Source organism: Ochotona curzoniae, unplaced genomic scaffold, assembly GCF_017591425.1.
Source record: "Ochotona curzoniae isolate NIBS_2020 unplaced genomic scaffold, NIBS_Ocur_1.0 scaffold_3835, whole genome shotgun sequence".
Lineage (NCBI taxonomy): Eukaryota > Metazoa > Chordata > Mammalia > Lagomorpha > Ochotonidae > Ochotona > Ochotona curzoniae.
In genome coordinates, this window is record NW_024467114.1 from 37,846,123 (window position 1) to 37,861,486 (window position 15,364).

Below are 15,364 nucleotides of genomic sequence, written 5' to 3' on the forward strand. Positions count from 1 at the left end.
AGACCTTCTCAACCCATCCTGGAGCACGAGGGACAATCTGAGGGACTCCGGAAATCTGGTGCAAGTTTAAAAATTCTGCATGGCCATAAGTCATTTGCAGATGCACAGCATGGTGGAGACATGCTCCATCAAGCTCCTTTACAAAACCTCAATATTGATAATTAAACTTATACTTCATGTGGCTGAAGTTCAAGTGAATAGCAGCTTTAAGATGGATGGGCAGCAGAGGCCATGAAGGACTGCAAGAAGAAATATTCATTGCAGCTTTATTTGGTTTTCAGTATTGAAACAGTTCCTGCTTCGCAGGGACCTGAATGAGTTTTTGTTGGGGGTACTAACCATTTCCTGCCCTGTGATTGGCCCTTTGCCCTGTTTGGTGTGCCTTGGTTATCTTTAAGTTGATTGGTCAGGTTTGACAGATAAGCGGGGGTGGGGGGTGGTTGGCGGGGGAGGGGATGAAGCGTAAAGGTCATAACGGTCATAAAGGTCACAACGGAGTTATGGGACACAACGGAAGATCAGAATAAAGCGCCTTGGAGACTCTCTTCAGTGTCCGGTGATTTCTTCTGCGGGACGAGAGGACCCCCCGATAAGTTTTGACAGGAGGAGTCAGCTCGTACATCCTCATTCTGATGGCCGTTAGCTTTCTCCAGCTGCATCCATGAATTAATGCCCAGAGACCTAATGAGAAACTGCGAATGCTTCTCATAGAATTTTTTGAATTCTATGGAAGAAATCTTAATTACTTGAAAATTAGTGTTAAGATAAAGAAGGAGATGCCTGTATCACCAAGGTCATGAAAGCCATGACCGGTGGGCGCAATCAGGATGCTGTGCTAAGGAGGCCCTGCTGCTGGAGACAATGTTGGTAGGAACTCCTACAGCTCATGCAGGTGAAGTGAAGTGTTCAATTCACCTACGTCATGCTCTGTAATTTTTTCTTGCGGGTACTCAGGGAGCGAAGGGGTCTAAAGAGGCAGACAGTCTTGTGGGAAACTGACAAAAGTTTTATTTCCAGGGTTTCTGTTTTCATATGTTAGGCAAAGCAACAGTTCAAACTTAGTTCAAACAGGTTAAACTTCTGCAAAACATTAGTTACCAGCATCAGGTTAAATTGCGTCAGGTTAAACTTAGGCTACGTCACTAGGATTAATCAGAATAGTTCAAATTCAGAATTTTGTCACAAGAATTAGTTGGTTAGTCATTTACATTTCTCATATGGGCAGGGAGTTCCAGGAAAGTTAACAAAGGTATTCTGATCTGGGGTATAGTTTTCTTCTAGGCTAATTTATTATCTTGAGAACTGATGCTTATTGGGAAAGGATGAAAGCACCTCCAAGGTGTTACTAGGGAAAAAGTTACTTTGGGCAAGGAGGTCTTCTGCCTCTTTTCTGGAGTCTCTGCCCTCCCAGCCAACCTGTAATTCCACAGTTCTTGGTCATGTCATGTCAACACTTATGAGATCCCACCCCTACCTATTTAGAAAGTACTTTAGGAAGAATCATGAGTCACAAAGGAAGTGACCATCTACCACAGGTGAGTTAAGGCCCAGAACTGGAAGCAAGGTCACCCTCCACACAGGTGCCTGACTCTATCTGTCCAACCCCGCTTCTCTCTTCAACTCCTCTGCACCTTTTATGTTGTCTCTCTATGGAAACAACATTGATTCAGACATGCTACCTTTTACCACATCTAGTGCTTATCAATTCAGTAAACAAGCATCGACTTCTCTGATGGCCAAATTAACCACTGTCTAGCTGACATCCCATAGCAAACCTCAGTCCATGCCTTCCAGAATGATGATTGTGGTAACCAAACACGAGACCAGGTTCACCATACATCTGCTCACTCTTGCAGTGGCTGCAGCTGCTTGTAGATAATCTGCTGTCAAAGGGGCTGCCTCATTGAATGTCCATCACTCATCATCTCCTCCACTTCCTCCACTCTGCGGTCCAGTGTGCATCTGTATTGTAAGTGGCATAACAGCATGAAATTATCCATGAAAAGTTCTCATGGCTATTTAGAAGTTGTGGGCAGCAGAGGTAGGGGGTCCCCTGTGGGCAACTGGGGACACACCAGTACATGTGGAGAAAAAAACCCAGACACCTACACACAAATGATAGCCTGCCTACAAGCCTGAGCAGAGAGTGGTTCTGCCAATCCCTGTACCCTAGCCTGCCCAATGGCCTTGGTGTCCATGGAGACCCAGAGCAGTGCCAGCAGGTGAGCCAGTGGCTGGGCCCACAACCATCACTGTGTATGTCAGTCTGTGTGATGGTGGTGCTGGATCCCAAGAACAGCATGTGCTCACCTGTGAAGCGTTATCAGGCATGGATAAAATCTACTCTCATGTTCGGTTTGAAACTTTGGAACCATTTTTCTATTTAAATATTCAAAATTACAATTTTTGCAATGACTTAGACTTTTGAATTTAATCTCATATTTTCACGTTATATTTAAGAAAGTGTTTTTTTTTTTCTTTAAAAAAAAAATCAAGCTCAGATCCTTTGCCAAGTTGCATTTTCTAGAGATGGGTTTGTTGTGTCAGCTGTAGTCAAATGGGCATTGTAAGAGGTTCTTGGAGGCTTCAGTTTCACAATTTTACTTTTGGTCAGACATGAAGCTAACTGCTTGGAGGCTTCTGGGGGCTTCAGCCCCAGAGCTTGGGACAGGGTGCTCAGCTCTCATCCTGTTCTGACTGCAGTTCTAGCATTTTGATTTTATTCTTTCAACCTTGACAGAAAATCCAGCATTGAAAGTGCCAGAAGTATCATTTTTTTAAAAGATTGATTTATTTTTATTGAAAAGTCAGACACAGCAATCCAGGCAACCGTAACCCCAAGAGGAACAAGTGGTCATTACCCTGAAGTCCATTCGCTAAGCTGAAGACCTGTATCTCAGCCTCCCCAACAATATGTTGTCCTAAGAGACATACAACAAATAACCTGGGCTCACTTACAAATCTGCAGACATTCACCTTTCCCTGGCTTCTCTGTCCACATTCCAATTTTGTCAGGTCTCACCTCTCCTGGAACTCTCAAAAGTATACAATTAGAAATACAAAGCATCTTAGGATTAACATCTTCACTGTCCTGCCCAAACAGTAAACAGAGGGTGAGGACTGTAGACACAGAGGGCCCACGCTTAGGCGCTACCTGTCCTCAGAGACTGTCCGTGGGAAGCCAGAGAGCAAGTAGGTACTGGGGAGTGCCTGAGTGACGAGACACACAACCAAGAGAGTGAGCCCCTCCCTATCATGAGAGGGGCTTTAAGGGGCTTGTGTGGGAGGTGGTTATACAACCATGGAATACTGCTCCCTCTCAGGTTCCAGGTGGTGATAGCTGAGCATCACAGCTGGGCAGAAGGGAACACCTAGGTGGTGATGGGGGAGTGGTTTCCAAGTTTGCGACCCTGAACTAGCTGCGTACCTCACTATAGACGATTAACTTTAAATGTTACAAAGGCTATAGTAAAATTAAGCTTCTAATGAAGGAAACTTATCAAAAAAGAGTGATTTCCTTACAATTAAGATAGGATACAATGCATCTATAATAACCAGTATTGCTAATATAGAACCTTAGACATGATGTCTTCTCACTTTGTCTCTGTGAATGCGCAGATGTTGGGTTGGAATTTATCGCACCACCTTGAACACAGGAGTTCCACATGAGACAATGCAAAGGCAAAGGAACTTTATTGCTAGCGCGCTAGGGTCCAAGTCTCATCTGACACAGTGGAGTCTTAACAAGCATCCCAACCATACGTTTCACACAGTTCATATAGGGTTTTGGCTGTAATTCTAGGAATGGGCCATTGATTCTATAAAGACATTGGCAAGATTGTAATTGGTCAGTTTCTATCACCCATGACCATTCTGGTGGTCGGTCTTTCTTATCTGTGCCCACCCCTGTGGTCAGCCTCTATTGTCATGACCACTTGATGACTAGGGACCTTTCAAGTCCACTCTGATTTGTTGGCTGAGTGGCTGAGTCTAGGGTGTGTGGTGGCCCACTTGGTGGAATCGGCTGCCTCAATTCTAGGGACTGAAACTTAGGCCTAACCTGTCTGAGGCCTGCTCAAGGCCTGTCATGACTTTACCTTGGTTCTCCTTACAGCAAGCGAAGCTCTCATTACAGCAGCCAGAATTAGTGGTTAGCTTTGCAATTAATCAATCAGCATCACTTTAACATCACTAACCTGTATTCTAATTACCATTACTTATCCAACCCTCTGCTAACTGCTATCTCTTAACACATATATGCTTTAATTACCTTATTACTAGTTACTCATTTAATGCTATCCCTAATGTTTTCTTCTAACACTTGCATATTTTTGCCATTAACTTAATTTTCTTTATTGCCAGACATTCATTCAACCATTTCTTAATACTACTCCCTAATACTATTCCTTATTAGCATCACTGAAGTACTAATTATCTATTGCTTAGCACACTATTTTCTTAATTCATCTATCAGCACACTTCAGTACTACTTAGCTGTTATTTTAGTTCCTCAATCTCACACAGAAAATTAAACGCAGTAAAGAAATTGTATGCATAGTGGTCAAGTTTTAAGAACTATCAATTTGTATTATGTATGGAGGCAATCCACAGAAACCAAAACCAAAAATGATGACATATTCAAGGAAGTTACTATGTAGTAATACGAAACAGATATGGAACAACATTAAAATACAAAATGCAGACCAGGAAATTAACACCAGTAAGATGAGATTAAAAAGATAAATGTACACTGTATTTTCAAATGTTCTTTAGTTCTGCATTTTACAAAGCCAGCCAAGCAGCGCAGAGGCTGGCGCCACAGCATGCTGGATGAGGCCGAAGCGGTGAGGGGTCCGAGGGCACAGCTCACCGTCTGCAGCCCGAGCGCGCCTGCAGCTTCCCCAGGGTCCTTCACTCTGCCAGGCCGTCAGCAGCTTCTCCGGGGCCACCATCTGGGCCCTTCCCTCGGCCAGGCCATCCACAGCTCGGAGCGCCCGCAGCCTCCCCGGGGCCGCCATCTCGGCCCTTCCCTCGGCCAGGCCATCCACAGCCCAGAGCGCCCACAGCGTCCCCCGGGGCCGCCATCTCGGCCCTTCCCTCCGCCCGTACGCTGGCGTCACAATGAAGATGGCGGCGGCATCCGGCGAATGCCCGGATGAAGGTGGCAGCCCCGAGGCCCGCAGGAATTCGCCGCTCGTCCCCGCCCCGAGTCCTGAGGGACGGGGGCTCCAGGCTGTCCTCAACCGGCAGCGGGCAGTGGCCTGCCGGGGACAGGCGGTGGGGGAAGAGGCGTGACAGCAGAAGGAGGGAGAGATGCGGCCGAGGGCGGGGGAAGGGACGCAGCCGAGCGCCGGGCCGAGGGCGGAACCGCCGCCGCTCCCAGGCCCAGCCTTCCCAGAGGGCGAGGCCGCCTCCCCGCGGCTCTCCCCGGCTCTCCCCGTCCCTTTCCGCTGCTCCCTCCCCCGCTCCCCAGCTATTCCCCTTGTCCCCTACCGTCCTCCTCCCCACCCCTCTCCCCGCTCCCGCCTCTCCCCATCCCTCTCCCCGCACCGGCCTAGCATCCCACCACCCCGTCCCACCTCCTTCCCAGGCCCGCCCCGCGCAGGCGCACAGCTGCTTGTCGGCCCTTTCTTGCTGTGCATTTCCCGCAGCAAAGTGAGAGAGGAAATCCGCCCGCCTGTGGTCGCTGCCTTCCCGCGCCATCACTGTCCGTTCTCATAGCGACCCTGAGCCGCGCTGGCAGCACCGGGGGCCTCCCGTCTCCCAGGCAGCGGCCCTCCGCCCTCTCGTCTCCCAGGCAGCGGCCCTGGGCCCTCCCGTCTCCCAGGCCGCCTCGGCGCCGCAGCGTCTCCCTGGGGCGCAGGGCTCTAACCAGAACCTGCAGTACCTAATGTGACTCAAGCACACAGGAAGTCTGCATTTCAACATCTTTATTTCAGTCATCTAGTCGGCATTTGGCATTTCCCGCAATGAATTGTAGCTGGTGAAGGTTGGCACACTTTCCGGAGTTCACGAACAGAGAGGGCAGGAGAGCGGCCAGCAGGCGGACGTCTCTGAGCCGACAGCGCCCCCTGCTGCGGGGAGGCTCAAGCTGCAGACGGGGAGGCCAAGCCTCACTGCCCCTCCCGCCCTCACACCTGTGTGGTTCTGATTGGCTGCGCGTCCTCTGACGCAGCACGTACTCAAGGTCTGTGCGAACGATCCAATCGCGCGCGCCCAGGAAGCCCTGCGGAAGCACACGGGATACCTGCAGCCGCCACACTGGCCTTCCTAGTTCTGCTGCGAGAGAATCCTGGGGCAGTGCAGCCGCTGCCGCCCCGAGAACTTCTCTGTTCATGAGAGGCTCCGGGCTTTGCAGCCTCTGCTGCCCGTGACCATGGCCGTCCTCTGCTCGTGAGAGGCCCGGGACAGTGTAGCCCTGCCGCCCCAAGACCTACTCTGCTTGTGAGAGACCCTGGACAGAGAGAAGCCAGGGCCAATGCAGCCGCTGCCGCCCCGAGACCTGCTCTGCTCGTGAAAGAGGCTCTGGGCAGTGCAGACGCTGCTGCCCGTGACCTCCTCTGCTCGTGAGAGGCCCGAGACAGTGTAGCCCCTGCCGCCCCGAGACCTACTGTGCTCGTAGAAGACGCTCCAGGATCTGCAGCTCCTGCTGCCTGTGACCGTGCTCCAGCTCAGGATCCCTCGGAAGGACGCCCGATTCCTTAGATGCTGGGAAGTGGTGAGTGTGTGAGAGCATCTCCTCAGGTCCCCAGGGCGGGAGGGGTTCCAATAGTGAGACCTTGGTGGCCTCACTCTGCAGTATTGACCTTGAACCTTCAGGACTCACATTTTTCCAAGTCGTGCATTGGGAAGGGAGAGTGTCCAGGGACAGTTCGAACTTCATGTTGGGCCGGATTTTCTTTTTTAAAAATTGGTCCTAATTTTGTTGCGAAACAGCGTCTGGAGCCCACAGCTAAGTCCTCAGTGTAGCTCCTTCTAAGGGGCTCACAGTCACCTTGTTCCAATGTCAGACCGCACAGACCCCAGCAATTTACCTCACAGCTTTGCTCCAATGTTGGGGGGCAGCATCTGGTGATGGCCTTCTGGTTGGCAGAAGCCAGGGGTGGCACAGAGACCTTACAGACAAATAAAGGGGTGCAGCAGGGACTACCCCAAAGGGGCTTCTATAGAAGAACTTAGGAATAAACCGTTAAGGTACAAGTTGCCTGGTTCCATTTATCCTGATGGCTTTTGATATGGTGCCACCTGTCCCCACTGCTTACGTTCTCATACTTGGGAATAAATGTCCCCGTGAATTTTGGAGGGAGTTAAGTCACATTCTCCAGAGAGCATTAAGACAGGGGATAAATCCCCAAATGTCCAGAACTGCTCATAATGCCAAGAGCTGACTTCTGCCCTGAAAACTTGCAACACACTCCACTGTTTCCCCCAAGACACAATTCATTCAACTTTGGTAATTTATCTTTGTTTTTCCCCCGCAAAATAATCATTAGTTCTGTAAAAGGACTGTTTTCTGTGAACACTACGCATGAGAGAAGAGCAGTGGCTACCCACCTGACACACATAGTAAGATATCATCGCCCTGTCTGGGTGAGTGTGACAGTGCTTAAGATCACATGCGGGACTCACGTGGTTTTATCAGAATGTGTAGGTTCCAGTTCTGTTCAAATGCAGTGTGAAGTTAATGCACATAGTGGCTTGGGTTTTGAAAAATCTGATTTATTTCCAGTCTTGTTGCTTCAGCCTTGTCCCAGCCTTGCCTGTTGCAGGCGTGAGGAAAGTGAGACATTGGATGAAAAAGTCTGCCTTCGTCTCTCTGCACAGTAAATAAAATTAGATGAAGCTTAAACGTCTTAGTACATTTCCCTTTTACCTAACTGAAGTGCAGGCACTTTATCAGAATGTCCTCACTTTGTGATTTCCCCTTGGAAAATTTGCATGCTTCTTGGTATACCCTTCTCTTTTAGTTTTGCTGAGTTTGAAAAACCTTTGTAACAAACAGGACCAACTTATCTTGGCTCACTCATTCCCCCTGAAAGATAGCAGTAGAATGGTAGGATGCTGCCCTAAAGCTGGAGGGCATCCATTGTGTTCCCTCTGTTTTGTATAGTTAACCCCTGCAGCATTAATGCTTTCTTTACCCATCCTCTGTTCCATTGCTTGCTGACATATTGATACTTAAGGGACAATGTAGAAATGATCAGTGCACTCTGGATTCACTCAGCCTTGCCTAGGAGTGAAACCTTTGCAAAGACCCCGGTGAATCCTAGGACGATGTGCTTGGGATACACAGCAGCTTCATTTTACATTCACAAGTTGATTCAGTCAGAGGCAGTTTGTACCAACAAAGGATTTTTGTTAAAGTGAAATTGTGGTGGCCTGGAGTACTTATAAATTTGTGAATGTATTTGACTTGTTTAATAAATAGTATCTTTTGTGCTCAATGTCTGGTGCAAGGATCTGAAGACCATGCAGGTTTACTGAGACAAGAGTCACCTGATCCATGGAACTTGGACCCACCAGACCCTAGATAAGCCAAGGAGATAGCTCTGGGTGGGGTCCCTGTTGAATTCTTAAAGGTGACGAAAACCAGAAAGAGCTAACACCTGCTATCCACTAATATTATCCTGCACCTGTGTATAGAGGATGAGCCTTGACTCCATGGCCCCTAGTAACACTAGATGAAATAATTGACTTGTTTTGTAATTGGTGGTAAGTTGGTATTAAGCAAACATAACACATCTGGTAATAAAAAAAATCTCAGCGGTCACAACCATCACTTGGTTTTGGATGTGTGGTTGCAGCAGAGAGCTAAGATGCTGGACACTCCAGGCTGTGAGGTTTCCAGGACTAGATTGTCACATTTCTGGCTGCTTAGAATTGGATCAATCAGTGCAATGAGCCCCCCTGGGCACTGTGTCCTCAGTGAGAGTGATCCCCAAGGCCTGGGAACTTGGGTAAGTTTCTGACTGGAACTCCTTGTGAAGTTAAGCATGCTGCTTCCTAGAGCTCATTCTCTGTCATGTCCAGGTGCCTTGATTTACAGTTGGCCCATTTATGTAGGATTTATGTGCCCTGATTTGAATGTTACATCTTCTTTCTCTTGCATAAAACATGGGTTTATTCAGTAATCTCAGAGAAAGAAAAGACAATTCTTGGCAATGTAAACCTAATGACTGGGTGAGGAAAAAAGCATTTGTGAGTTCAAGTCTTGGTCTTTTTTACCTACGTCTGCAAAGGTGACTAAGTCCTGGTTCTATCTGATGTGTTTGATTGCCTAACATTTATTTCTTCATTAATGTGGTAGCACAGCAAATCAAGCTGCTACCTGCCTATGGGTGCCAGTTCAAGATCTGGCTGCTGCTTACAATTGTGCTCCTCACTAATAAATCTAGGAAGGCAACCTAGTGGGTTCCAAGTGCTTGAGTCTCTGCCACTTGCGGGACACCCACAAGAAGCTCTAATTTCCTTGCTTTGGCATGAGTCAGCCATATATACTGTTATGTATGGAGTGAACCAGCAGATGGAATATTTTTCTCTGCATTTCAAATAAATAAATAAACCTTAGTATATACATTTATTTTTCAGGGCAAGTTGCAAATTAGAAGAGACAAAAATCATCTATCCAGTGCTTCACTCCCCCAGTGGCCAAAATGACCAGTGCTGGACCAAGCTGAATCCAGAAGCCGGTAGCTTCCTCCTGGTCTTCCATGTGGGTTATAGGGGCCCAGGCACTTGGATGATCTGCCACTGGTTTTCCCAGCTGATTAACAGAGAGCTGGGCTGGAAATGAAACAGCTGATTCCATATGGGATACGGAGTTGTAATTGATAGCTTTACATATTACACCACAATGCTGGCCTTGGCTTTATTTTTTTATACTGATGACAATATTTTTCTTGCTTTTTATTTCTCATATGCTGAGTCATAGCAAGTGTTTTACATATGGGACAGTATTCTCACGTTACAAATCGTGGATACATTCTGATGCTGTATAAAGCATTGGTAAGGTAGAAGGATTGGAGTTTAACAGTTCCTTCATGTACATTTATTTATTTTGTGGTTCTCTAGGAGTTGGTTTGACTTATTTTTTTTCATCTAGTATTAACTGAATTCTCTGTGTGATAACTTTGCTAAATAGTGGTTGCCACTAACTTACACTGTAAGCATGAACTTGTACTGTTCACTGCAAGTTGGTGAGCACTTCACTTGCATTTTATAAGATTTTCCTCTACATAATATGTTGCTTTGTTTAGGATCACTGGGGAGAAGCGTGTGGTCCATTACAATTATGTGCGAAAATCTGCACCAAACATCCATGCCTATTCTTGTGTTCAAATTGTTTCTTTTTCTCATAGTTTTTAAAATAATTTTTTTATTCAGGTATTTTATTTATAAAAGTCATGGAGACAAAGTGATCTGTCATTTTCTGGTTAACTCCTTAAATTCTTGCAAAACCGTGCCAAGGCCTGTCTAAAAATAGGAGCCAGGAACTCCGTCCGTGTCCATGAGAGCAGTTGCAAAGACTCACTTGCAAAAATTCCATGATTGCTCCCAGGGAGTACGTTAGCAGCAAGATGGAATTTGTTGTGGAGTCATAGGGCAAACACAGCAATTCCAGTGTAGAATGAGTGTCTGCTGAGCATTTTCTCAAACCCTCCTCCAGATCCGCACACCTCATTTTAATTGAGCATCTTACAGGATTCTGTTTTCTGTCATTTATTAAGATATAAAGGATATGTGACTCCTAAATTTTTATTTATATAGTTTACATGGAGTCTGCAATGTTCATTGCCTATAATCTAAACCCAATTTTAAATAACACTGTACTATTCCTTGAGAAGTTCAGGTGTGTTATGGTCCCAGTTTTTTCACCTATTCTGTATATAATTTCTGTCATTCCTTTTAGTTAGTGTAAATTGAAACAATGTTCATTTTTGGTAATATCACTTTGAATAAAGATGTATATATTAAATGATATGTGGAGCCTGGTGCAATAACGTAGGTTAAGGTCCTCACCTTAAGCATGCTAGGATCCTATATGGGTGTCAGTTTTAATCCTGGTAGCCCCACTTCCCATCCAACTCCTTGCTTGTGGCCTGGGAATGCATTTGTGGACAGCCCAAAGCTTTTGGGACCCTCCCCACATGGGAGACCAGGAGGGAGGAAGTTCCTGGCTCCTGGCTTTGGATTGGCTCAGCTCCAGCCTTTGCCGCTGCTTGGGGAGTGAATCATTGGACAGAAGGTCTTCCTCTCTATCTCTCCTCCTGTCTGAATATACACCTTTCCAATAAAAATAGTAAATCTTAAAAAAACAAACTTTTAAAAAAATGATATGTGAATACAGAAAGTGAATGTCTGTACCCTCATTTGATGTCAAACACTCGTTTTGAATGACCTGACATCTAAAATCATGTTGAGCTTTTTACCTGATTAATTTCTCTATTATTTGTTTAAGAGAATGTGAGAGAAAATCAGAATTCCAGTTCACTGGTTTGCTTCTTAAGTGTCCACAACTGCCAAGTATGTCTCAGGTCTTCGGCTGGGAGCTGAGAACCCAGTGCAGGTGCTTCCTGTGGGTAGCAGAAACCCAGTGCCTAAGGCCATCACTGCTTCCCTTGGTCTGCTTTCATAGGAAGCTGGAATCAAGATCAGAACTAGGAGTGCCACTCAGGTACTCTAATGTAATCTAGAAGTTTCTTAACTGCTGGGCTTGACACTCATCTTGTGTTTTTTTGTCATTACTGTTGTTAACTGAGATACATTAATTAAATTTTGAAGACTGTACCTGTAATTTGACAGCAATATAAAAATGAGTAAAACAGGGTAAGACAGTATGTGTATGCTGGAATGAATGTATCTCATTTCAGTGCACTTAATTCAAGTCCTGGCTACTCTGCTCTTTCATTTCAGCCTCCTACTGGTGCATCTGAGAAGCATCTGGTGGTGGCATAAGTGCTTGCATATTTCCCACCCACATGAGAGATGCGAGAAGGGCACCTGGAGTCAATCTGACACAGCCACAGCTGTTAAAGCCTTTCAGAAATAAACCAGTGAATGAAACATCTGTTTTTCTGTCATTTTTCCTTTCAAGTGAATAGAGACATTGTAACTATCTTTCCACCTAAGTTCAAGGTTAGTTTTCCAACAGTGACATTTACAAGATGTCAGGTAACACCTTTGTAAATCAAGTATGGTATGAGCAAGAGGTTCAATGGGAAAAGCAACCCTGAGTTTTGATTAGCAGATTTTGTGACAGGTGTTGTGAGGTCACATGTTACATTGCTGCAAGCAATGCCAGCAGTCCATGGAAGGACTGCTCATGGTCTTACATTCATTTTCTGATCCAGTTCCCTGCTAATGTGCTTGGAAGATAGCAGAAACTGTCCCAATTCCTTGGACACCTGCACTCCTGTGGAGGATCTGAATGGAGTTCCAGGCCCCTGGTTTGGGCCTGCACCTTGCTGCCTCTTGTGGCCCCATGGGGAGTGAGCAAATGGAGGGAAACTCTCGGACTGTCTGGCTTTGATTCTTGCTCTAATGCTCACTTTTAAGCAAATAAATAAATTGTTTTAAAAAAAAAATTTAAAAGGCCTGGGGTGATAGTCTAGTGGGTAAAATCCTTGCCTTGCATGAATATATAAAAAAAAATACAGAAAAGGAAAAAAAGCAATAAAGAGTTAAAAGCGCACTAATCATATTTTATACTCTGTAGATGGGAACTGTTAAATTTCTCTTAGATAGTCCATTGTTGGTGAGAAGGGGTGATTTCTGGTTTTTGAAAATTCTAGTAAATTTTGATCAACTTGTTTATGAATGCTGACATAAGGTACACTGCACTATTTGTATATATATATGTATTTATATTTATATATATATATATACACACACACAGCGTAAGCTGAGTAAGCCGGGTAGCCAGGCTTTCCGTTTATCTTTACTGTTAGAAATACCAGATCCTTCATTCCACTTGTGTAAATTTGTCATATTGTAAACTGTAATCGCCGCGCACTGTGATGGAACACTGGATCTTGTTCCTTCTGTCACACGTCCTTTTGCCACCAGTTCCATCTCCTTCCTATCCCCAATCCTCATTCTTCTTAACCTATAATAATCACCATTCTAATTTTGCAGCCATTATGTTTTGATGTTTGTATGAATTATAATGTGCTAGATTTATTTCTACATTCGCCTTATTTCATTTTATAATATCCAGTTTCTTTTTTTTTTTAAGATTTACTTATTTTTATTGAAAAGTTGAATTTTGAGAGAGAAGGAGAGAAAGATCTTTCATCTGCTACTTCAGTGTCCAGGTGACTACAACTGCCAGGCCGTGCTGATCCAAAGCCAGCAGCCAGGAGCCAGGAACTTCTTCTGATTCTCCCAGGTGGGTGCAGGGTCCCAAGGCAGTGGGCTATCCTCAGCTGCTTTCTGAGCACACAAGTATCTCGATGAGAAGTGGGGCAGCTGGGACACGAGCCGGTACCTAAATGGGATCCTGGTGCATACAAGGTTAGGACTTCAGACCCTAGGCTACCACACTGAGCCCTATTTTATCCAGATGCATCTATTTTGCAGCAAATAACAATATTTTATTCTTTTTAATGGCTGAATGCCATCTTGGCAGTCATTAGGTTTCACTACTAATACATTCAGGAGAAACAATATCTAAAAACAAAAAAAGTTTGAGTATCTTCATTTCTGCTTCTGTGCCTTTGATTTCCTTCCCTTGCCTACCTCCTTTGGGAAAATATTAAATTGCGTAACAGTGAAATGTTGGCATTCTTATTTTGTTGCATATTTTAGAGCTTTTGATTTTTTGGCATTCAGTTGTATGATGGCTATAGATTTGTCATCTGTAGATACTTTATTAAGGTGTATTTATACATCAATTGAGGTATATTGGAATATATCTATAAATATTTGTAGATTTGTACAATTTACATATATGTAAGTATTACAAAATATTGAATTTTATTGAAAGTTTTCTATAGGATTATTTCAATGATGCTTATCTTCATATTTCAGTGATTTTCCAAGCAGACTTGTGCAGTCAGCTATAATTGAATCTGGCATGATGGTTGCATCTCAGCCAGGCACTCTGAGTTGTGTTTATGCCAAACAGAAACTAAATCACTATGGCAACAGTTTTTTGAAGTTAAAAGTATTTGAAAATTGATGGTGGTGGTGATCAGAACTGAAAAAATAAGTTAAATTTACAAATTTTCTGGTGAGTTCTACTTACATCATTTTTGACATAAAAGGATGCAATGAATTATTTCAAACATTTTAAGTGATAGGTTATATTTTAATATCTCTAACTCCAACAGACATTAAATATGATTTCCTTTATAAGCTATGCTGCATATTTATATGTTGATGTAAGTATAAATGTAACAGTAAGGGATGGTCACACATAAATTACATGAATTACAATGATTATTTCAGAGCTAAGAGCTTTTGGAGAAAGGTGACATTAATGTGCCTGTCCTTTTAAGAATGGGATTATAAAATGAATTAATTTTTAAAATTAATTAAATAATTTAAATTAAATTATTTTTAGTAGTAATGAATTAAAAAGACTAACGGTTGAGCCTGGCATTGTGGTAGAGTGTGTTAGATCAGTGATGGTCATACTGCATAGAATACTGCAGTGCCAGATTGATTCATGGCTACTCTTTATTCAGATTCCTGCTAATGTGCCTGGGAAGGGAGTAGAATTTGGTCCAGTGATTTGGATCCTTGCCCTCCATGTGGATGTAGATAGAATTAATTGCTATTGCTTTCTGGTCCATTGATCTTGTCTGTGCTTCTGTACCAGTACCAGTACTAGTACGAGTACCAGGCATTATTGATTCCACTGCCTGGTAATATGTCTTCATCTGAATTGTGATTCCAGCTTCATTTTGTTATTCTGGATAGGTTTGACTATTTGTGGTCTTCTCTGTTTCCAGATGGATTTTGTATGATCTTTCCTATCTCTGAGAAGAATGTTTTCAGGATTTTTATTCATATCACCCTCAATTTGTATTTTACTTTCAATAGTATGGATTTTTTTAAAAGATTTATTTATTTATTTAATATATATATATTTTATTTTTATAATCTTTACATAGTTGACTAGGGAACAAAGGGTCAGGGCCCGCAGAAAAGTTGGTAAGACCATTGTTTCTACAATATTTTTTCTGTATCTGGGGTAATTAAAGGGAAAAACCCCACCCAGCCTCCCAGCCATTACTGGTCCCCGGTGTAGGGCATGCTCTGAGGGTCCTACTCAAGTGGTTTTGATAGATCACCAGTTCAGAATTGGTGCCAATCTTGCCATTCTAAGCACAATGAAATCTCTCCAGAATGCACTGGCTTA

General features: G+C 44.2%; 1 protein-coding gene and 1 pseudogene across 2 annotated transcripts in view; both read left to right on the forward strand.

The window, feature by feature from the left end:
• The first annotated feature begins 1,588 nt into the window (after nt 1-1,588).
• On the forward strand, nt 1,589-4,398 carry LOC121145796 (annotated as a pseudogene).
• Nucleotides 4,399-5,834: 1,436 nt separating this feature from the next.
• LOC121145916 (zinc finger protein 260-like) overlaps nt 5,835-15,364 on the forward strand; it is a 42,815-nt gene continuing 33,285 nt past the window's right edge. For both annotated transcript variants that reach the window (XM_040965123.1, XM_040965126.1), the window contains exon 1: nt 5,835-6,718. The gene's annotated coding sequence lies outside the window, so the exon portion shown is untranslated. The remainder of the gene's footprint in view (nt 6,719-15,364) is intronic.